The sequence below is a fragment of the Bidens hawaiensis genome, unplaced genomic scaffold (genome assembly GCF_021521415.1).
Source record: "Bidens hawaiensis isolate Kalapana, Puna unplaced genomic scaffold, B.hawaiensis_p1.1 tig00036186_1, whole genome shotgun sequence".
In the NCBI taxonomy this organism is placed as follows: domain Eukaryota; kingdom Viridiplantae; phylum Streptophyta; class Magnoliopsida; order Asterales; family Asteraceae; genus Bidens; species Bidens hawaiensis.
In genome coordinates this window covers 9,716-33,448 of record NW_027505398.1, presented here as the reverse complement: position 1 = coordinate 33,448, position 23,733 = coordinate 9,716, and the positions used below count along the sequence as shown (strand labels likewise).

Sequence of the window (23,733 nt, the reverse complement as noted above, 5' to 3'; positions counted from 1 at the left end):
ATGAGTTCAAAACTTGTAAAAAGAAAAATAATAATAATAATAATAATAATAATAAAAATTCTTAACAATTGTCATGAAAAAGCCACAAAATTTTGTTTTGGTTTAGACCTCTATATTCATTGAGCTGAACCTGGTGCGACATTAAGGGCATGAGTTGAACTAGGGCAAGGGTTACTTGGCAAAAGACTAACATCTCGCCCGATCTCAGCTCAAATTATGTTATGTTTTCAGAAAATTTATTTATGTTTATGTATGAATCTGGTACCTCGGGTACGAAATATTTTATGTTTCCGCTGCATGTTTCTATTAACTCTTTAAGTTTAAAAACTATGTTGTATGTGTAAACGCAACCATTGAGACATTCCAGGTTCATGATCGTTTTAGTTAATTAAATAACTAAATATATTCTCTACTTTTTTATGTTTATAAATCTGATTATACATAAAAGTCATTCTCATCCTAATGTACATTACCATCTTCAAAGTTCTATTGAGAATTCCCAAGCCTACTATAAACAGAGTTATTAGATAAGCAACATAGTAACATACAAGAGAAATAGCAAACACTTTGATAAAGAATATCCAAGCAATATTCTTCATCCTATCTTCACTTTTTGAGGTATAATTTGGGCGCTTGTGTCCTCCAGATAGTACATGCTTCGGATGTTGCACCTTGGGAAACAAATGCATTATTTTGAGGTATAATTCGGGGTGCTTGTGTCCTATCTTCACTTCTTGATGGTCTCTATTTAGCTTTCTTGGTGAGCAATGACAAATAATGGTAAGATGGTGGTGGTTCTTGTTTTGAGGTAGATATGTTACCATCTTCCTTTCCATTATTAAGCAAAACTTTCTTAAAATAATTGTTTTATTCATCCACTTAAAGTTGGGGTGTAACAATTACTAATTTACATATATAGTCTTTTTGTGTAAAAGGATTTAAATACACTTATCAATAAAAATTCATTTCAATTGAAATAAGTTAAAATATCAAAAAGATTTACATTTTTTTATGCTAAAAAGTTAAGTGGGTCAAACCTATCACCAAGTGAGCCAAAGTGGTACTTTACTATATCCATGCATATGAAAGTAATGTATTTTGTTGGACAAAGTTTGAACAATATAAAATGTCTTAATTAGAAAATTTTTTAAAGTTAAGTAACCTAATTAGACATTTTTAAAACTTGTTACTATTCTATAAAATATAATATGTAAAGTTTACACCCACATTAACACATTTTGGTTTTTGAAGCTAAATCAAGACGATAAATAGGCTGACTAAAACAACTTGATGCTACTCTTTGTAACTCGCGTTAATTTAAGCTATACCTTTTCTAACCTGACTAACTCGTATCAGTTATACCCGTGGAAGACGTATCTCCTCGTTCTTTTTTCAAATGTACATAGTAATTTTGTGGTCTAGGAATTTGTTTTTCATAATTTGTAGTACTTGTCGATTCTAAATGGGACATTCTGTTTAACTTGCAACTCATTATTGATTGTCTTTCATGCGATAAAACTGCCTATTTTATGTGTGTACTTTTGGTTTTTTCACACTCTTAGTGATGAAAAATAAAGAAATTATTGTGTCGTGACCTTCGTGTCTTGATTGATAAAACCCGATAATCCTTTCATTCTTCTTGTCTTAGTGTGTAAAATTTCAACCCTATGGTTAGTAATTATTTGGTATATATCTTGATAGACTTGACAGAATGTCTTTATATTATAAAATAGAAATAAGATTCTTTATAACCACGTCCTCACATGTATGTTCTCTTGAGAGTAACGAGTTTAATTTGTATTCTCTATAATGCACACGTACTATTCTCAAATCAATAAATAATCTCCCGACAGATAAATATTGTTATTATTATTATTTAAGTGTTTCCATCGTTTTATCCATCTCCCTCATACTTCTATAAAACTTAACGTTTATGGTGCTATTATAAATAAATTAATTTTTGCTTGACCCTGATCATACTTTGGCTTAATAATTGAAGGGTGAATTTTTTTTAAAAAAATAATAATTTGAATTGGGTAGTATATCTAGTTTTATATAATATTCAACTTAGTGGTTCAAATCTTTTTAGATTTTCAGGAATTATTTATCAACGATTTTCTCTTTAGAGTATTATACTTAGCAAAAGTATAGAAAACCATAATTACGTTTGTCTCAGCTTTTACGTTTCAACCTTAAAGTTTAAAATCACACTAGAAATCTGTTATGTTTTCTTTTTATTCCAGTTTACATCCTTTATCATTAACTTTGTTAGTTTTCAAGGTTAGCTTATGACATGTGTAAAACATGTGAGGATATTCTAGTCTTGTACCTCTTACAGGTAATAGGAGAATGGTATTTTGAGAACTTAATTAGTTATAAGAACTTTAAGAACGAATATAAACCACAAAATTAATTAATTGAATAAGGAATTTGCGTCTGATATTAAATTTGATTAAAACATAATGTAGTAGAAAGAAAATAATCTTTTAAGTATGTGTAATGATTATTGTTACGTAAATATTTGTTACACTTATGTAAAAAGTTGATACGGTGTGGGAAAAAAATCTAAGTTTTTTTTTTCCGTACATGTAACTCACATAACGTATATGTGAAAAAAGTTTCAGAAAAAATTTGTTAAAGTGGTTCTCAATTGAAATCAACAATTTCTTATAATAACTAGAATTATAATTATAAATTAATACAACTAAGATAAGTCAAATAATCTATCGCTTAGAAATTTAGTATGTTGTTGATGGGTTGACAATTGTGTATTGACTTGAAATTAGTGAGCTAGCCATATATTGTTATATAAACTTATCCATCTTAAAAATTTTAACACGAATCCAGACAAATGTGTCCAACTTATCTAAAATTTAAACAGTTGATGGATTATAAATGTTTTGGTGGGTAGTACTCAAGCTTCAAATGCGTCTATGAATTGGAAGTACGCAAAAGAAAACTTGTATTTTATTTACTTTTTATTCTTCTATTTATTATAGGGAAGAAGTAATTAAAGACTAGAACATCCTCACTTGTTGTCATAACTCATAAGTTAACCTAACAAACAAACAAAAGTTAGTGATAAAGTATGAAAACTAAAAGAAAAAGAAAACATAAAGGATGTCTAGTGTAATATATAAACGTTGACGATAAACTTGAAAGTAGAGACAAACGTAAGTTATGTTTTATGTAATTTTGCCTTATAATTGTGTTATTACGATTCTGAGATTAATAGTAACACTTTGATCGAATTAAATGATTGAATTCTTATAATAGATTACATTGAGTAATGTGAATCACCGAGTTAACTACATTTTTATTTTATATTTTGTACGAGATATGTGAGTGTAGCCGTGTAGGTACGAATTTAAAAAAAGGTTTATAGTGGCCATTTTAATCTTAGTAAACCGTAGTGTCCAAAGTAATATGAAATTCATCATCATCATCATCATCATCGTACTCAATAAATTCCATCAATAGCAAAGCTATGAAAGAGTCTGAGTAGGGTAATATATAGACAGCCTTAAATCTACCCTCTAGGAATAGAGATGTTGCTTCCGGCCCCCGGTTCGATCAAAGTAATACGAAATTGTTCTCATAAAATGCATTTATATTGGAAAAGTTTATCCTACAAACCAGAAACTGGGTAAACTAACCTTAAGCATGGCCTGTAGAATACTATTAACTAATACCAAAATTAAGTCAACTTATATACCAAATAAGGATAAAGTTGAAATTAACAAAAGACATATATTCTAAGATATCAAGTATGTTACAATACCCAAAAAAAGATTCTCCATAGATATTAACTTTCAGTTAAATTTTAATAAACTCTCGTTGTGCGTTAAGTCAAAGTCAAGGAAAATGAAAGCATGTCGTTTCAGCGATTGTGTTTATTATATATGGAGCTGTCAAACTAACAACATTTTATAATATCTTATGATAAATAAACAATTATCTAAAAACGTGATAATGAATTTAGAGTGAAAAGATCTGATACATTAATCCTTAACGTACATTAATGTACGCGAATCCCGTTTTTCACGAATCGATCCATGTAATTACATCCCAACATCTCGGAATCGTCAATACATATCCAATTAATCATTGGTTAACCGAAAAAAACAGTTTGGATCGTTAATCGATCAATTTTTTTACTTTTTTCACGAAGACCGTTTTTTGAGCGTTTTAGGTTTTCGGCTGAGCGTTTAAGTATTTGTGAGCGTTTTAATTTTTTGCCTTTGAGCGTCTCGCGTACCTCTCGTACGTTAAGCATTAGCGTACAGTATCTCTACCCTGAATTTAAAAGCTATTTTAAGAATTAACCGAACCAGTTTCCTTCTATTTAAATTGAATTGTTTATGAAAATTTTGAAATTTTGTAAATTTTAGTTACATTTTTTTATTTTTGAAATTTTAATTATTATGTATTTAATATTTAGAATAAATCATAATAGTTTGGAATATTTATTCCTAAGTTTTAGAATATATCCTAATGCTTTAACGTGCTAAATAATGTTGAAGTATAACCTTTAAAACATTTTTCAATGTGCTGAAAGTATGTTCTACACATGTTATTATCGACAAACCACCAACCAAAATGAAGAATAAAAATAAATAAATTCAAATACACATATTGAATGCATTTGAATACCAACTAATCAAATCGTTCTTTAGCTCCAAAATAAAAAAATTGCATAGGGTAATATAGAATACTCACCAACAAATATAATCAACAAACAAATGCACTACAAACCCTTAACTAAAAGTCTAAAACCCAACTAATTAACGTGACTAAAGTGAAATCTACAATATTACTACCCAGATAACTTACCAACGAATCATATGAAACCTTTAAAACATGAAAAGGTTTGTAATTATCCATATATAGGTAATCCTCAATGAACTTAAAACTAGGAAGAAATTAATTGTCACCAACTATTTAATGAATGAATATATCGGCCTGACCTTTTCATATAATTTAAAGTTGTGGCCTAGGGCTCCAACATTTTGGGACACCGATTTAGAAAAAAGGTTACAGGACCAGAAGTTCCGTAGTGATTACGTACCGACGGGTTGCAGCGGACCCAAAAAAAAAGTTATTTATAATTTTTGTCAGATAATTTACCGAAGATTTCTGAAGGATGATCGTTGAAACCGATGAAATCCAAAGGATGGAAAAAGATTTGTTTTTTTTGTCGAAAACGTTACCGACGGATTATCGTAGGAACCCACGAAAAAACCCATGAAATAATAATATTTAGTTGTCGCTAGAAAGCTTCACAAAATTAAGAATCTGTCAGTAATTTGATGGATACACAAACTTATAAAAAATAATTATAAACAATATATAACTTTTATTTTACAATAAGTGATGGTCATTTAAGGTTAATATTGGTCAATGGTGTTCAATTGAGGTTAGCTTTGGTCAATTAAGGTCAATTGTAGTCAACTTGAGTCAATACTTGTCAATAATGGTTAGTTAGGGTCAATATTGGGTTGAAGTCGAGCTAGAAGCTAGTCATATTGTTTTCAATTATCTTATGAAACATAACAACTATTAAGGAAGAAATTTATTGCTCGATTCAGGATTGGAAATTGCAAAAGGAACGAAGAGATGTTAGGGTAGGCTATAGGATGTGGTGGCGGTGGTAATGCTTAGACCTTAATGTTGAAGAGAAACCTAATGGCGACGGTAACACTTAGGCGGGTTTTTTAAAATTTAATATATTTTGGGGATATCCTTCACCTTAAGGATGGAATGGCTTTGTAATGTGTTAGATGTGCACGTATATGATACGTTATGATAATAATCTAATAGACATCACTTTGTTTCTAGCTTTAGAAATAATCCTTTAATCACAGTTTCCACAAGTTCTTAAGTAGAAAGGAACTAAAAAAATATCTCATACGTTGTACTTTTTTAAATCTTTTTACATTGTGATCATTGACATGGAAACTAGTGATCCATAGGGATATGAAAACCGACTAGCAAATGATATGTTAATACTTTAAAGATATTATTTTTAAGTGTAAAATTCAATCCATTATGATAAAGCACACTAGTGAAATTTCATCTTTTAAAATACTGAAAAAGTTACATCCTGTAACATCTAATAATGCCTCATGTAATATAATTTAATACCACGTTTTGTCCCAATATACTTTTTTAATACCCCTTCGTTTCATAATTTCATGAATTAAAGTATCATGTAATGTCGCTATGTGAATTAATTAAGGAGCAAAAAAAAATACAACCGACTGGACCCTTCATTTAGTTTTTGTCAAATTTGCTAATGTGAAATTACTGTTTATTTTAAATGTATTATTATATTTATATAGAGTAAAAGACAGATTTTATAATCAGCGAGGCTTACCCCAATGGCCGGGAACATGATGGGTGACCAGATGTCCCGGGTTCGAATCTTGATTCCGACCGGATTTTACCAGAGCATTAAAACCTGTCGTGCCTTCGGGCGGGGTGAGCCAACTGGGTTTTATCGGGATCGCAAAGCCAAACTTGGATGCCAGCGTGGATCTCTAACATGTCAACATAGTTTGCCTGAGTGGGGTGGCGAGGCGCGGCGTGTTCGCGCAGTAAGATAACTCTAGTGTGAAAGTCACCGATCGAAAAAGAAAAAGAGTGATTTGATGTTGTCCTGACGCAAAGTCACTATTGGGACCTGGCGGCACCGTATTAGTTCACGGGTATTTGTTCATTTTAGTTTCGGTACTCTAACATATATATACGTAACTGAACAAATTTTTTTTTAGTTCCGAAACCGTAACGAACATGATGGAAACCAACCAAATTGTTTTTGTTTTAGTTCCGGTCCCTATTGCCCAAAACAAACGATCCTAGATACGTACTTGAACTTGGCAGTGAAATCACTTGGCCTTTGATGGATACATGGACAAGTACACCAAATAAAAGACAAGATCAACACTTATACATCCTTGATCACTGTAATCAAGTTCAACAGTAAAATGCTTATTTTGTTATATTTTCTTGAAAAAAACAAAAACTAATAACTTGTCCAAAAGATAAAATACATTGGGTTTATCAATTAAGAATATTGCATACGTATAATTAGTATTATGAAGCACGTATATATCCATGCAAATATTATTGCTGGAGTAGTATCAAATTATTCCACATCATGTGTCGTGACAGCTTTTTCGATGGCACTTATATTTCTTTAATATTATATTTTTGTGTTTTTTGTGTCGTCACGTAATGTGTTTCAACTTTCAACAGCTACAACTTGACAGTTTGTCCAACTTATTACAACCATAGTCAATAGTAATTAATTTAATTAATCTGATCGATATGTTTTTTTGGAGTAGTTTCAACGTTTTTGTTGTCAGTTTGTTGATAAGCTAGCTTTTCAATTTTGTCACTTTTCACAAATTATTATTTCTTATATGTAATAGCATCTAACTGGACCCGTTATAATTTGATTTTTTGCTATATTTTATAGCAATAAATAGAAAACAGTTCATAATTAGTGCATTGACAATATATATTAGCTTAATAATATTATATGTAACTTTGATTTGGAAATTGGAATATGCTTGTTAAAAGGCTAAAAGGTGTCATTGACCTTATGAACTAATGACATAAAGTTATGGTCAATTTTAAGGTGTCAAGTTTGAAATCTAATTTAAGAAAAATTGATAGTATTTTTTGATAAGTCAGACCTGAAATGTTAAAAAAAGTATAGATGGTTGACATATACAAATATAGTTAAAAGAAAAAAAAAGAAGGCTAAAAGGTATCAAAAATCATAAGGTAACGATGAATTGTAATTGTGTTTAAATGCAACTAACTCTTAAATAATTTGTGTTTATCGTATATTGTTAAAGTGCAAATAAAAAATTAAGGTAATCAAACTTTTCATTTCTTCGTTTCTTTCTTTTAGTAACTCATAAAGTCGAGAAAAAAAAAGTAATAAATTCAATTAACACCGGAAACGGCAATTTTCAACGATACCCACCCACCAACATTTTTTGAATTGATGTTTGTAACTATAAATTAGAATTAAAAAAAAGCTGAAAAATAGAAATCTAGCGCGTATTATTTATAAATTCTTGGTTTTTTAGTGTTGTCATATTTTCATGAAACTTTCTTAATTAATTACTCTAGTAGTATTCATCATCATCATCATCGTACTCAGTATATCCCACCAATAGCAAAGCTATGGTAGGGTCTGAGGAGGGTAAGATGTAGACAGCCTTACCTCTACCCCGTAGGAATAGAGAGGCTGCTTCCGGTGAGACCCCCAGCTCGATGGTAGTTTTGCATCAAGCCTTGGACATAAGGCACATAACACTCAACCATTGGGACACCGGCCGATTGGTGCATGTACCCTTGTCTTTCGGCTATCAACGCTACCACATGATGCCTGATTAACCTTCCGCCACTTTTAATGTTATTTTCACGAGATTAGTAAAATAACGTTAAAATTAGTGCAATTTCACTTTAGCCCACCTGAGGGTTCACACATATACACATTATGCAATTTCACAATAATACTCTAGTAGTATTATTGTATTAAAATGTGTATATAGTGGTGTTTTCTTAAGTGAAAGCGGCTTCTAATCTCATAGCATGCAAATATGTAGATTTGGACACAATGATATTTTCCCTTAACATTATGAGTGTTTTTTTAGACGAGGAATTAAGACAGTGAAAACATTTTTGTGTTTTTACTGTTTTCGTTTTTTTATTAAATTTTGAGTTATAATTTTGTAGGAGCTTTGTTGTGTGACTAAATTCTTCTCATTTTTATCCTCATTTGCAGAATAACTTGACCCGTTAAATATTATCCTTTAGTTATAATAAAAATATAATGCTATCCTACTAATATTGTCTTGAATTAGTTATTAATGAATACAACTTTAAAGTCAACTTATGACTTAAATAAATTTATTTATAGAAATGTAAAGGTTGTTCGTCCTAGAGGATGTGACGTATGACTTCTAGAAGTAACGTAACCATCACTATTCATTCTATATTTGTTAGGAATATATCAAATGGTGTAATGATTTTTAGAACTATTTATATTAAGGTGTTTTTACAACAAATAATTAAGAACACAAAATTGGGTTAAAAATTGTCCTGGACTCTACAAGTGTGGCATTTAAGCCCAATCCCAAGCTTTCTTAGTGCCCAATCCCTAGATGATATAGTAACTCAAATCATGATCCAGTTAACATCTTAGGGTGTAACTTATGCAAGGCAATTATGAAAGAAACCATGATCACCATATCATGGGGCGGATCTAGCATAGGTTGTTAGCCCGTGTTACTTAACTTTCTTGGCGAAATACATTTTAATGCAAATTTTTTTCTTCTTCGTTTTTATGTAACGGCAATTGGTTACCATTGAATAAATTTTTTTAGTCGGTGTTATCACTCAACTTTTCTTCTAGATCCGCCACTGCACCGTATCGTATGCTTTCTGAATATCTGTTTTAAATGCAACTATTGGAGAATGAAGTCTTTATTTTTTGTGTGGTAATTGTTAGAATGGTCAATGCACTTGATTAGCATTGACCATTCTATCAAAGATGGTTTTGTATCTAGCATAGAGGTGGTCAAAAAAACCGGTCCTCGAACCGGTTTGCCGGTTTAAACCGGAAACCGGTTATTTAAAAAACCTGTTTTTTTAAAACCGGTTTGACCGGTTTACAAACCGCCGGTTTGTATATCGGTTATACTTTTTAGAGCCCAAACCGGTTTTCAAACCGGTTATAAAAAAAAACCGGTTTTTTTAAATAACCGGTTACTTAAAAACCGGTTAACCGGTTTTTTTTTAAACCGGTTTATGACCGTTTTAAAAAAACCGGTTAACCGGTTTTTTAGTAACCGGTTAAAAACCGGTTTATTGCCGTTGTGAAACGGCTATATAGCCGTTTTTTTTCAATTTTGACCGTTTTTTTTTATTTACCATTCTATCCCCACAAACATCTATATATAGTTTAGGTTGGGTATTGGTTAGAACGCACTCGATTATACAACTCCAAACGCTCCAAACGCTCTAAACGTTTATTTCATACGCGATTATTTTGTTATCTCACGCTCAATTATACCACATTACCACTCCATACGCTCTTATTTCGTAGTCGATTATCATGGCCTCCCAAAGTGCTGCTTCATCCGTCAACATGGGTGCCTCGAACACGGGAGAAACGGTCGTTCGGGTCATCCCCACGAAACGAAACCAAGATGTTTGGCAACATTTCGACCTATGCGAAATGTCTAACGGTAGCCAAAAAGCTCGATGCAAACATTGTTTGAAGTTTTATGGCAAAGATGCAAACTCCACTTTAAAAGCGCATGTACAAAGGCCCTTTTGCAAGGCCTTGAAGGACGAATCGGGAAGTAGTTCGCAGCCGGAGATGACGAATCAAGGAACGGTGTTTACGTACGACCTTGAAGCGGTGCGTCAACAGTTTTCAAACTTTGTGATTCAACAAACACTTCCTTTCAACCACTTAGACAACCCTCAATTCACGGAGATGATGCAAAAGTATGTTCAACCACGCTACCAACACGTAAGTCGTTCGACCCTTAGAAGAGATTGTCTTAAAGCATGGAAAAACGCTAAATCCGAACTAATTTCATACTTTTCAAACTTACAAACTGGTGTAAACTTAACAACGGATGTGTGGTCGGTACCTAATGGTTCGCCCGACTCATACATTTGTGTGACGGCTCATTGGGTTGACCCCGAGTCGTGGCAAATGATGAAACGAACCGTTGCGTTTCAATTGTTTGATTACCCGCACACGGGTAGAAATATTTTTAAACTCTTGGATAAAGTCATTCGACAATACAAGATTGAACATAAAATCTTTTCAATTTCGTTTGATAACGCGTCCAACAATACGGCCGCGGTTGGCCATTTAAAATTAAAGTATAAACCTATTTGTGATGGAGCGTTTTTTCATAGCCGATGCATTGCACATATTATCAACTTGGCCGTGCAAGATGGGTTAAACGTGATCGAAACGCAAAGAAACAATTTTAAAAGAATGTTACGAGATGTTTTTAGCAACAATAAAACATTTTCAAGATACAAAAAATTTTGTGTAGAAGCTAATTGTCAATGGTTGGGGCCAAATTGGGATTGTCCAACAAGATGGAACTCGACTTGTGATATGTTTGAGAAAGCCATCCAACAAAAAGAATCACTAGTTGCGTTTCATCAAATTTTGTCAAGTAGGGGTAAATGTGCACCGTACGATCCTAGAAACTGGTTATTGATTGAGATCGTTACGGAGGTCCTTCAAATTTTTAAATCTTGCACAACTAGTTTATCCGGGGTTTACTATCCAACAAGCCCCATTGCTTTACCAAAAATTGCTGTCATGTGCACAAAGTTGAGTGAACTTCATTGTAGGGGTGCACCTTATTTTGATATGGGTGTAAAAATGAAAGAAAAATTTAGAAAATATTTTCAACAACTACCCGCTGTTTTGACATGTGCTGCTGCGTTAAACCCTTGCATCAATGTTGGTGGTGTTGAAGCTTTAATAGAAAAAATTTGTGACGAGCTAGAGTTAAACGACGATCAAAACCCCTATTATAACCAAACTTTAAAGAATGCTTTCAACACCACCTTGTCTAACATGTATGATGTTTACCTTACAAAATACGGGTCGTCTTCCCAAATTCATGACTCGTTAAGAGCTGTTGCCCAATCCCAATCCCAAACCGACCTTTAAATGGGGATGTACTACATGATTTGGGAAGACGCCGGTAAACGTCAAAAGGTAAACACCCCAAGCAGTGAACTTGGAAGGTATGGTGGTACCAACTTTGTGAAACACATGACTCCGGATGAATTTAGAAGTCTTGATTTGCTGGCTTGGTGGAGAGGTAAGGAGGATGAGTTTCCGATCCTCGCCGCCATGGCCAAAGATTTACTAACGGTCCAAGCTTCCACGGTAGCTTCGGAGTCTGCTTTTTCTGTTTCTGGCAGGGTTATATCGATTAGGAGGACTCGACTCACTCCACCAGCTGTAGAGATGTCGATTTGCTACAAGGATTACTTGGACTCTTTAGATAGGGCACAACATCAACGCTCACTCGAGGGGGAAATGGACTATGAGGCGGGCTTGTATGAAGACGAGGTCAATCAAGGACACACTCAACCAATGACCGATGAAGAAGCCGCGTACGACGATTACCTAAGGAATAGTTCGGGATCGGGTAGCGAAGAAAATAATGAGTAAGAAACAGCAAGTTGTTAATGTAATCGTGTCTAAGCATTCTTTAATGTTTGTATTTTTGAGTTACGAATATGCGATAACGATTTAATATTTGTATTTTTAATGTAAAAGCTATAAATGAAAGTTATGTGTTTTTAGTCTTCCAAGCAAAGAACCCTAACTACGAAAGCAAAGAATGGAGTCAGTCCGTTTTGCCTTGTAGTTACCGGTTTGCCTTGTAGTTACCGGTTTGTTTATACTGTGAAAAAATAATGGTTATTTAAAAAAAAAAAAAAAAAAAAAAAAAAAAACCGGTTAACCGGTTAGACCGGTTATTAAAAAACCGGTTAATAAAAAAACCGGTTTATTAACCGGTTCTAACCGGTTCCTAAACCGGTCCTAACCGGTTAGACCGGTTAGGGTTTTCAGATACAAAAACCGGTTATTAACCGGTCCGGTTATTAACCGAACCGGTTTTTTTCCGGGCCAAAAAAAACCGGTTCGGTTAATAACCGAACCGGTTTTTTTAAAAAAGCCGATTTGTGCACCTCTAATCTAGCATGTGTGGGAGAGGATTTGATTGTAAAGTGTTTCTTTATTGGTGAAAATCTGTATGATGCATTAACATGTATTTAAGATACAAACAGAAATATGCATAGTGAGATGGCTATATAATCCCAATCTTTCTTAGAGCAGTTGCTTGATATGGTGAGTTTTACTTTACCCATATAATTTCAACATGTTTGCACTTCTTATTTCAAGTATATGAACCTACAATATCCCTTGTAAAACCATGAAAAGAATGTTTAAAATACAACATGATTGGATCATGTGGTGTAGGCTTATCTCATTTGGAAGTTCAATATCCTTAAGCACAAGGCAAATACAAACGCAAATAATAAGCAAAACCCAACTAGAACTGCGGCAACGACACCCATGAAATCTGATCTATAGCCATAATGATCTTCGATATATGAATTCATCGGCACTTTATACGACATCCCAGGAACCGTAATCTTGTTCTCAATATCATGATACTGTGAAATCATGAATCCATAGACAGTCCAGGCCAATGGACAAATCCAGTAGTACCACACCCACCACTTAGGAATTCTCTGTAATCCAAAGTTACATCAACTTTAGCTTTCGAATGAAGCGAATATTGTTAAGAATAAGTATGGAAGATGACATACTGGTCTTGGGATGAAAACCCCTGAGAAGACATTGAAAGCTGCATAGAATGAACCTGCAAATATGGCCGCCACTTGCTCGTTTGGTGTGATGGAAACAGTCATCATACCGTAATTTGTGAAGTACAGAAATGAAAAGAAAATGATGTAGAAGAACCAGAAGAATTTATCTGCTTTCCATTCGAAAGACACCATGGCGTACACTATCAAAGTGTAATATGTTGTTTGAAACAATACGTACGGGATCTCTACCAAGACCTGAATGAATCATTATATGTAAAAACTATATATAAAGTGTTTACATGTAAATGATGTAATAATATGAATATTTGTTCAAATTTTACCTGTGCCATGGCATATGGGAATGATGAGTACATTCCGGCTGCTCTTTCTCGATAAAAGACTGTTCTTTCTGTGGCAACTACCGGTTGCACAGTCTGGCAATTGTTCATACCTACAAAGAAAACAGCACTATACATGGCTCCGATGATGGCGTTCACATTGTTGCTGCTATCTCTGAATATATGAAATTATTATTAACGAGATTAGGTTTGCAAGTTCAATATATTAGTGTTGTTAGTGTTTAAGAGTGACCTTTTTTTGCCAGTCTTCCAAAATATTGTCCCAACCATTAATGCGGCGGCTAAGGTGAAGATGTTACGAATAAGGTTATAATCAGGATTTCTCCAGTAACTTAACCATGCCTTCCATATACAAGACCTGAATTGTCCCCATGAAGATTGAGAATATCGTGTTTTAAAATGAAGATCTGTTGCTCCGGAAGGTGGCGTGCCTAACTCTGTCACTAAGGCCTTGTTCCTCCTATGTATGTAGATTGATTTCGTAATATTTTCATTATTTTGTGTCAACTAAACAACATTCCTAAACTTACATATACAAGGATGAAGATTTATAGCGCTCAGCAAAATCGATACCAAGTCGGATCTCTGCAGCACCTGAACTCACTTCCAACATCCATGTTGCTGGATTGTATTTTACAGGAATCTTTGGAACCCCGGGAATTTCCTAATCATATCACAAATGACTAATTGATATCAATACATGGAAAAAGTTATTTAGTGACATAAATAAACGTCACTACGCGTGAGTATTAGTGTGTTTTCTAATAGCTATATCTTATTTACTATTATTGAAAATATAGGTTTGCCACTAATTAAGTAACACTTCATGTTAAATTGTCTCCAAATATCTAGCTTATATACCTGGAAATAATCTATGATGTTTTGAGAATTGCGGCCTAATGGTCCTGCATAGATCACTTGCCCTCCTCTTTTCCTCAGCAACAACTCATCAAAAGATTCAAATATATCAATGCTAGGCTGATGAATTGTGCAAACAACAGTTCTCCCAGTGTCTACAGTGTTTCTTACAGCTCTCATAACAATGGCTGCGGCTCTTGCATCAAGCCCAGAAGTCGGTTCATCCATGAAAATGATTGAAGGATTAGCAACAAGCTCTACAGCAATTGTAAGTCTTTTTCTTTGTTCTGTTGACAAACCAGTTACTCCTGGAAGCCCCACTATTGCATCCTTGACATGCTCTAGTTCACCTAGCTCTATCACTTCATGTACAAAAAGCTGAAAAATACACAAGAAAAACATGAGTACTACGCACTTTCTCGATATCTTGTTTTTACAAAAAATAAACATTCCCTACCATCTTCTCTTCATTTCCAACTTCTTTTGGAAGCCGAAGGAAAGCTGAATAAACCAAAGATTCATGGACAGTGATCTGAGGAGAGTGGATATCTGTTTGCTCACAGTATCCCGAAATTCTTGCAAAAGTTTCTTGTTTCTTAGGAAATCCTGATATTCTAATATCTCCTTCAATATAACCACCGGTCTTTCTTCCTGCCAAAACATCCATTAATGTTGTTTCACCAGCTCCACTGACTCCCATTAGTGCAGTCAAGACTCCAGGCCTAAAGACACCGGTTACTTCACGAAGTAACTGCAATCTATCTTCTGCCACCCCTTGCTCTCTCATTTCCTGTTTAATCAAAGGGGTAATGGTACAACCATTGGATTTTAATAGAAAACTTTAAAAGAGAACATGTTCAAGAGGAAAGGAATATACTTGCGGCATATCAACAAAATAGCTCATGTTGTCAAATGACATTGCGAGTGGAGTAAACGGCAAAACCATTCCCTTCTTATGTGCAACACTATTAGAATCATGAGACTCGGATTGACTAGTTGCGAGCTGCATTTCCATATTCATGTCTACACAAGTCATATATATATTTCGTTACTAGTAATCACTTGAGTATAGTATATTAGTTTGTGTACTAATTTATATATTTTTGGAACTCTCATGATTTATAACTTGGATCGAGTACCTCTATTTACAAAGGATTGGGGAATTGTATCTTTCTTAGATGCAATTGCTTTGAGTCTTTGACGTTGTTGGGTTCTTTCTTGTTTAGCTTCCATCCCGGTGTCTCCATCTTTGGAGATAATCGCTTGTGGTCTTCTGGGAGCTGATTAGACAATTTGAGAACAAAAAAGGTGTCGCGAACTGAATATATTAAGGGAATTTTTGTAGTTAATGCCTTTTAGATAAGAATATAGAAACATACAATTTAAATACATTAGAGCAAAAGTGAAGAGAATGTTGAAGAGAAATACAAATCCTAGAAGAGATGCAACCCCGATCCACTACCATCTTTTTTGTGTCGGAACATCCATATTTTCTAGTATCACTATCCCCAATCTAGTTACATTATTCGAACTCTGTGAACATCAAGACATAATTAATATTTGTCTTCGTGTTATAGCATTCAGTTAAGAACTAATGACTTACTATTTTCTTCATCCACCTAGGAGCCAAGAACTCATTTACCGCAAATGCTTTAAAACCATAAGACAACGGAAATACCCAAGTAGCCCACTCCCACCAGTTAGGAATTTGAGATTTAGGAAGGATGAAACCCCCCAAGAGAAATATGAGCAAAAGTGCAAGGGTTCCACCCGTGTTTGCAATGTTCATTGTCCTACAGGCTCCAGCGATAAACCTAAATAGCCCCACTCCTACATTCTGGGTTAAAAAAACTAACAAGAAGTGCTTAAAGAACCTGTACACCATATGTTGGATGCATATTTTTGTTAGAAAACAGTTTCAAATTAAAAAGAAATCTACATAGCAATATATAGCAATTAACGACTACCTGCTAGCTTCAGTAGCAAAGCCGACACCATAATATAGTATGGCCATCCAAGCAATACTCTCTAACAAGCATATTGGTAAACGAAGTAAAAATGTCGGAAATGTGTAAACCCAAGTTGGGTGGAACAAAAGATCTCTTTGCTTGAAAACTACAGGAACCCTTGCTACTGTGAGTGATATTTCAGCTAGACCATTATACATGTTTATAAGAAAGCTTAACAAAACTGCACTATTATAGATAGAACCATCATACTCATTCCTTGTGTGCATTGTAGTCCTAAAAAATAATGTCATTGACATAAAAGCTAATATTAAGAATTGTACACTTTTGAAGATGTACGCAAAAGCGTTTCGCTTCAAAAGTAGCCACTCCTTATCCCATGAGGCCTTGAGTAGCTCCCTTTTGGACACTAAGTATTTCTTGAAGACTATAGCTTCTTTGTGACTTTGGTTCTTATCATAAGGAGTTGCCAACTCACTCTTTAGCGTCTCGCCCACATGGTAATTCCTAAACCGCTGAACAAATTCACTTACTGGGATATATCTATATGATTTGCTTCTGTCTGCCCAATATTGTTCTTGATCTTTTCTTGATGTACCTGCAATGAAAATATAAAATATAAACAAACTTGCAAGCCTGAAATTGATCACTTTAATGGTAAGCGGTACCTCTTGCAAGAAGTCAGCAATACCCTTTCTCTCAGGACACATGAATCCACAACTCTCAAAGAACTCAAGTGCATTAGCTCTTGGTCCTTGATAAACAATCTGGCCCTCTGATAGTAGTATTATGTCATCAAACAGATCAAACGTCTCCGGAACAGGTTGTAGTAAAGACATTAGGATTGTTGACTCGGTGAGATGCACAACTTGTTGCAAACATTTCACTATCTGAAATGTGGTTGAGCTGTCTAGGCCAGTAGATATCTCGTCCATGAAAAGAGTTTTCGCCGGTCCAACAAGCATTTCTCCTGTTTTTATATGGGGTTAAAGGAAACTTATCACCCAATTAAAGTCCAATATAAATAATCGTTATGTAGATTTTTTTTCAAAATGGGAAATTTGATGCAGTGGAAAACTAGAAATGGTTTTTAGGTGATCCGCCATTTGAAACGACGGATTTCTGATTGATTATAGGAGTTGTCAGTTGGACAAGTACGTAGCCGGTATTCTATCATTTGAAATGACGGATGTCACTTATTTTGATCCGCTAGTTTGACGGGCGGTTTACGATACCCAAAGTAGCCTACCCCTATTAGTCAAAATGTTTTTTTGACAAACATCTGTCATTTGAAATAACAAGTGCCGTCTGGACATCCTTCATTTCCTATGACAATTGTGAACAGTATCTGCCAGATTTGACATTTAATTTGACGACTCCTGATATTTCAATTTTCTTTTGACAACTGTTGGGCTGATAATTAGAGTGGTGTTTATCGGTTTGTTTATTTGAATATTTTTAACTGGTTTATTAGTTTTCATAATATAGTGATTAATCAGTGTTTTGTATAAATACAGGTCCATGTAACTCGTTTGTGTCTATTGTTTATCGAATACAGTCTGGGCCAAAGTCATTTTTACACGACTCAAGATATTCAAGTTGTTTCCAAACTATAAAACCAACACATAGCAAAGTAAAAAATATCTTTATATTTTTTACCAACAACTTGCAAAAGAGTAACAGAAAGTATTTATTCACACTTTTTAAATATATGGTGGGTAAAGATACTTGTTTACAAAGACATATTTTATTCTCTTACCTTTCTACGTGTAGAGAAATATTTTGGCACTTGGTGACATCTTTTCACGTTATTATGACACTATATGTTTGTTAGTGATTTTTTTTAAAACAACAAATTTGACATAACGCACTGTTCCAATTACAATAGAGAGGCAGGTAAGCGGTTCTAATTTTTTTTAAACGGCCGTGAAAAGTGAAAACATATAATTCTCTAAAATTATACGGAAGCGTAATAACCTGTAGTTACTCGTTTCTTTTGCCCTCCAGAAATTCCTCGTCTCATTGCGTCACCAACAAAGGTGTCACGACATACATCTAAGCCCAAGATCTGTTTTTGTTTGGCAAAAACATGTACGTTTTTGTTATTTAGGCAAAATTTTCAAGTATACCAATATCAAATTTATTAAGTTTATTAAAGTTTGAGAGCTTGAAAAGCTTCATCTTACTCTAAGAGTGTAGTAAGTTATCAAATTGCTTGCTCCTTCTATTGCAATCGCCTTCACGAAAAGATCGACTTCAGCCTTCAGAAAAATCCCTGCTTGCTTCTCTCTTCTTGCGAGTTCCGTCAACATTTCTATATTTTATTAGATTGTAAAATTATGCATTTATACATCATTTCCTTTTTACGTCCATATTTAATATTATAGAAAAAATACCAAATCTAGAACCGACTCCTTGGCACCGTGTTGAGAAATCTAAAGTTTCCTTGACAGTCATTTCTCCAACATGAACATCATTCTGGCTGATATAGGCCGATGTTTTTCGAGGTACAAATTCACTAAGCTTATGACCGTTGTAAGTAATCTCTCCTTCAACCTGTTTAGTGCTTATGTTACACCTCAAAAGGCATCTAATTTGCACCACAACAATAACTAATATGATCATTTTATGTTAAAGGTTTATACTAACCTTTAAGCTTGAGTCATGCTTTCCAGACAAAGCCAACAATAGAGTTGTCTTCCCTGAAGATGGTGGACCCAACAAAAGTGTCATTCTGTAACATATAGCAAATGCATTGATACTAATACATAGTACTCAACTATTGTTATGTATATACCTTATGGTTTAATGATTCCAGATACATCTTTAAGGATGGTAAGTTTAGTTTTCTTAGACAAACTTATCCCAATAACATCCAGAAGAGATTCAGCAATATTTCGGGCTGCATTTGGTAGTGATGGGAGCGCTCTATCACCAATATAGCAATCTGCGTCGATGGTCAAATTCTGGAATCGAACTTCTATGGAAAAGAGATGCCAACCCTGAAATAAACAGGGGTGTTTCATGATCAAGTGAAAAAAATGTTAGTTAATTAACTACTTCTCATTTCTCAATACAATAATAAATAAGAAAACTATATAACTTAAATTTGTTTACATGCACGGCTAGAAAAAGTGATGTTTTTCTACAACTAAATTCGTATGAAATTTGTTGAAAAATCCAGTTTCTAACAATATTTCAACAAAAAGTTATGTTAGAAAAACACATGTTTGAAAATCGTTTTCAACCGTTTTCCAACAACTTTTCTTACAAAATTGCTACAAAAACATGTGGTTGTAAACTTCTTACAACTTGTCGTAGGAAATTTGTAGGGAATTTTTGTGAGAAAAATGACTTGTTTTCTAGTAGTGATGTGTGTTGAGTAAACATCCTATACTACATTTTCTCTCTATAAATTTGTGTTTCCATTATTTTTCATCACCAAAACAGTTTATTTAGAAAGGAAAAACATTTTTTTTCTAGTTATATATGACAATTTAAAGACTACTCAAGGCATATCTATGAAGATTATGGGGATTTTTAACTAATGTTTTTTTTTTTTTCAAAAATGGTGTTTAGTGATAAATCCTTTTGTTTGGTATATATATATATGCGTGCGTGTGTGCGTGCGCCTTTCCGTGTTCACATATAGTGTTTTTGTGGTTTAAAACCACGGTTTGTTGAGAATTGACCACGTGACACGACTATGAAGCTTACAAGAGATTGTGACAAACCGTGGTTTCAAGTCACGAAAACAGTAGATGTGAAAAGATCTCAAAGACCATACACAAAAATGAAACGATTTCTCACAAAAACCCATTTTTGAAAAAGAAATTCCCGTTATGATAGGAATACAACCGTATAAAACAGCTCAGGATTATTAGATGACAACCTTGAACATGTAGAGAATTATATGTATTTTTGTTATTCCAATACATAAACATAAATAGTTAAAATAATTTCGTGTATATATAGTAAGTTTTGACATGCATATATATAATTTTGTAGTATGAACTACAAACATAAATAGAAAAGCTTACTTATCAACACGATCTCTAAACTTTTTCAAGAACCTTTCATTATCATCTTCCGCAACCTTAAACACCGAGTCAATAAACTGTTGTCGCGCATTCGGGTCCATTTCTCGTACATCCAATAACATGTTATCTGTAGACATGTCCTGTTGATCCGCCAGAATATTAGGGTCGAAGATGGTGGTTCTTAACCGGTTGTAGGTGGACAGTTTCTCCAAAGCAGCCCATCGTAATGCCTCTTCGTCTTCTATCGATTGGCGGCTGCTCCGCCTGTGATGGCTACCGCCACCACTGATCGAGAACACATCGTCCATTCTTAAACTACCAGCTGCTCTACTCAAACTTCTACCATGCTCCTAACAATGCTTACTCTATTCTCATCCTCCATCACTATTTGCTTTCACAAGTTCTAAAAAGATGTTTTTTTTATATTTGTTAGGAGTTTTGAAGATGTAGAAGTAGGTTTATATAGAATTGAGAAATGTCTTAAGAAAAGGATTATAGAGGAATACCAACAAAATGGTTATGGTAGTTGTTAATTGTTGTCTTATCTACTAATTTAATGTAAGCATTTTAATGGGCGGGTTATTTTTTTACAAATTTTCTTAGATGATAAATATACGGATTTTCTAGAGAAACCGTATGGTTTTGCTAAAAAAGCCTTCCATACCCGACATATAAAGTGTATATAGGGGTTTTTATCAAAACCCTAACTTTTTTTTTCTTATTATGTTTTTTTTTTCTTTCTATTTTTTCTTCTTTTTATATAAATTAAAAAAAAAAACATTTTTTTAATAATTTTTGTTTTTTATGCATTATTAATATATTCAAAATGGTTGTTTATAAAGGAATTCGTTCAAAACAATAAATACATATATTACCAAAACAAGTAGTTCATACAAAACAACGAGTTCGTACAAATAAAACATATATAATATAATAAACGTCGCATCATGAACATCGTCACTGTGGTCGCCACTGCGTCTGACGCCTGGTCAATGACCGGCGTCGTTCATGTCGTCGCCTCGTCCGCGTCTGATGTCCGATGTGCTTGCCTCATGCGTAAATCTCAGCACGTTGAGTGGCGGCCAAGTAATTAACGATCCATGTCAGCTAACGATGCATATGTAGCATCCGCCGCTCCATGAGCTGAAATCGGGCCTCAGTGCTGGTATCCAAACGCACGACATGATATCTGCGAACGTGCCGCGACGATGGCTGATATCAATACAATAATAAAACGTTTAATAATTAGACGAATTAAAAGTAACCTAAACGATAATAATAAACGTACCTCATGTGCGTCCAGATCAGTAGTCGCGTCCGAACCAACATCTGTGCTGCCCCCTCCTACTTAACACCCTCATCGATTGGCTCGCGAAAATTTGCACCTCCGTTGCCGCAAGTGGGGATGTTGGTCTAAAGTCTGCAAATCCCCGAACGAGGTTGCAGGGCGTGCCGGTCAGCAAGCTGCCGTAGGCTGTCTGTTCCATATACGCCCCGTATAGCATTATATAGAGCTTATTTGGTACAATAGAAAAAACAAAAAGGCACCTATAGTCGGCGTGTAATTCTATACTCCGTGCATAGAGAGGTGTCTAGGGTGTCCCCAACAGGACCCTAATATAAGTAAATAAGATGGTCTCTTGTTATCATTAGACCCAACGCAGTGTAGTGCTTCCCACCTTCATGGCGCCCCATAGTGTAACACCGCCCCCGCGGAGCTATGGGGGGGGGGGGGTTGGTTTTGATTGATGAGCTTTTATTTAAACTTTTTTTTAATAATAATAAAGTAATGATTATCAGGGCTCCATCCATTACATTCCTTTTAAATTTGTAAATCTTTATTACTATCTTTTTTTGGTTCTAATATTTTATATAACACAAAGCGAGCTACATCTGGATAATGGGTAAGCGAGCAACAAGCTGCGCCGCTATCCCCTTTTGAAACGCAAAGCCTATCCTACTAAATATAAATCCTTGGTTCCTCGGGCTCTGCGAGTCACTGTGGACCACCTTCTACACTCGCTCCAAGAAGCGAACCGCCTCGGGAGCTAGGAATCCAAATGTGTCGAAGGCAAAGGGAATGAACACGTGCTGATTCTCCAAACACGCTGCCTCATGCTTAGCAACCTTCCTAGATTCCGCTCTCAAAACCACATGTCCCCGTACGAAGCCACTGTCTCTCAGCCCTACCAACAGGGACACCCTAGTGAGATCAAAACACGCATGCTTACCCCCTGCCCAGCCAAACACAAGAACGTCCGCAGGACGCAAGGTAGATCTTCCATCTCGCGGATCAGACAGAAAGTTAACAGGTGTCTCTTTCTTGGCTAAGATCCCGGCACGCCTAAGCACATCCCATAAGACATCTCTAACCCAGTCATGAAGATACTTGAATCCCGGCAATTCCTTACAGTGGAGGGCATGCTCACCAAATCTATCCAAACAAGCTTTTTTACAAATGGGGCATGATTCATCTGGAGGGAAAAGTGGAATCATAAGCCGGTATTTAAGGATGGCTCTGTATTCAACTGCCGACATCCGTTGCCCAAGACCTTCAATGGGCACAACAGTCAAAAAATCCTTGGCATGAGCCTCCTTGAGACAAGCTAAAACTGCCTTTTGTCTCATGGTCATATCGAATCGCTCCTCCAAATCATGAACGTGTTTACCATAAAGAGCACTCGCCAAAGTTTGTTGAGGTTTCTTTGGGGCGGTCTCCTTATAAGTAAAACCGCCTAGATCAAGGTCCAGGAGAGTTGTTCCAATATTACCAAGTGCATAAGAGTAGTCAGGATCTACCCCCAAAACATCAGCGTTTCGCAGGATGTGGTCCTGCAATTTCCACGACTGGGACCTGGAAGCCACAAAGGCATATGCGGAGACATCCTCACCCGAGAAAATTCCTAAGCCTCCGCAACGAATAGGGAAGGAAGCCAACCTCCACTGGAGGTCCCCAAAATGCGGTCCTCCACACACAACAATATCTTCAATTGCCCTCCGCAGGCTCGCATCATAGATGGACACAACCTCTTTGACATGTTCAGGTTGACAGGTCCGGAGCCCAAACACTAACTTAGCAACCCCCATGCACGAGCGCAA

The 23,733-nt window shown here is 35.0% G+C and overlaps 2 pseudogenes across 2 annotated transcripts in view; both read right to left on the bottom strand.

Moving 5' to 3' along the window:
• The window catches only part of LOC143612932 (ABC transporter G family member 35-like), a 43,591-nt pseudogene extending 22,945 nt beyond the window's left edge, over positions 1–20,646 (bottom strand). Inside the window, exon 1 of the transcript XR_013150025.1 lies at positions 20,635–20,646. The product of XR_013150025.1 is annotated as an ABC transporter G family member 35-like (transcript). The remainder of the gene's footprint in view (positions 1–20,634) is intronic.
• LOC143612933 (ABC transporter G family member 36-like) lies at positions 13,060–20,942 on the bottom strand (annotated as a pseudogene). The gene is made up of 17 exons (XR_013150026.1): positions 20,635–20,942; positions 19,244–19,328; positions 18,991–19,150; positions 18,781–18,908; positions 18,572–18,662; positions 16,595–17,564; positions 16,231–16,501; positions 16,007–16,160; positions 15,767–15,907; positions 15,505–15,650; positions 15,085–15,417; positions 14,631–15,005; positions 14,300–14,433; positions 14,002–14,229; positions 13,752–13,923; positions 13,411–13,665; positions 13,060–13,332 (listed from the first exon to the last, which is right to left on the bottom strand). The product of XR_013150026.1 is annotated as an ABC transporter G family member 36-like (transcript).
• Between the last annotated feature and the right edge of the window lie 2,791 nt (positions 20,943–23,733).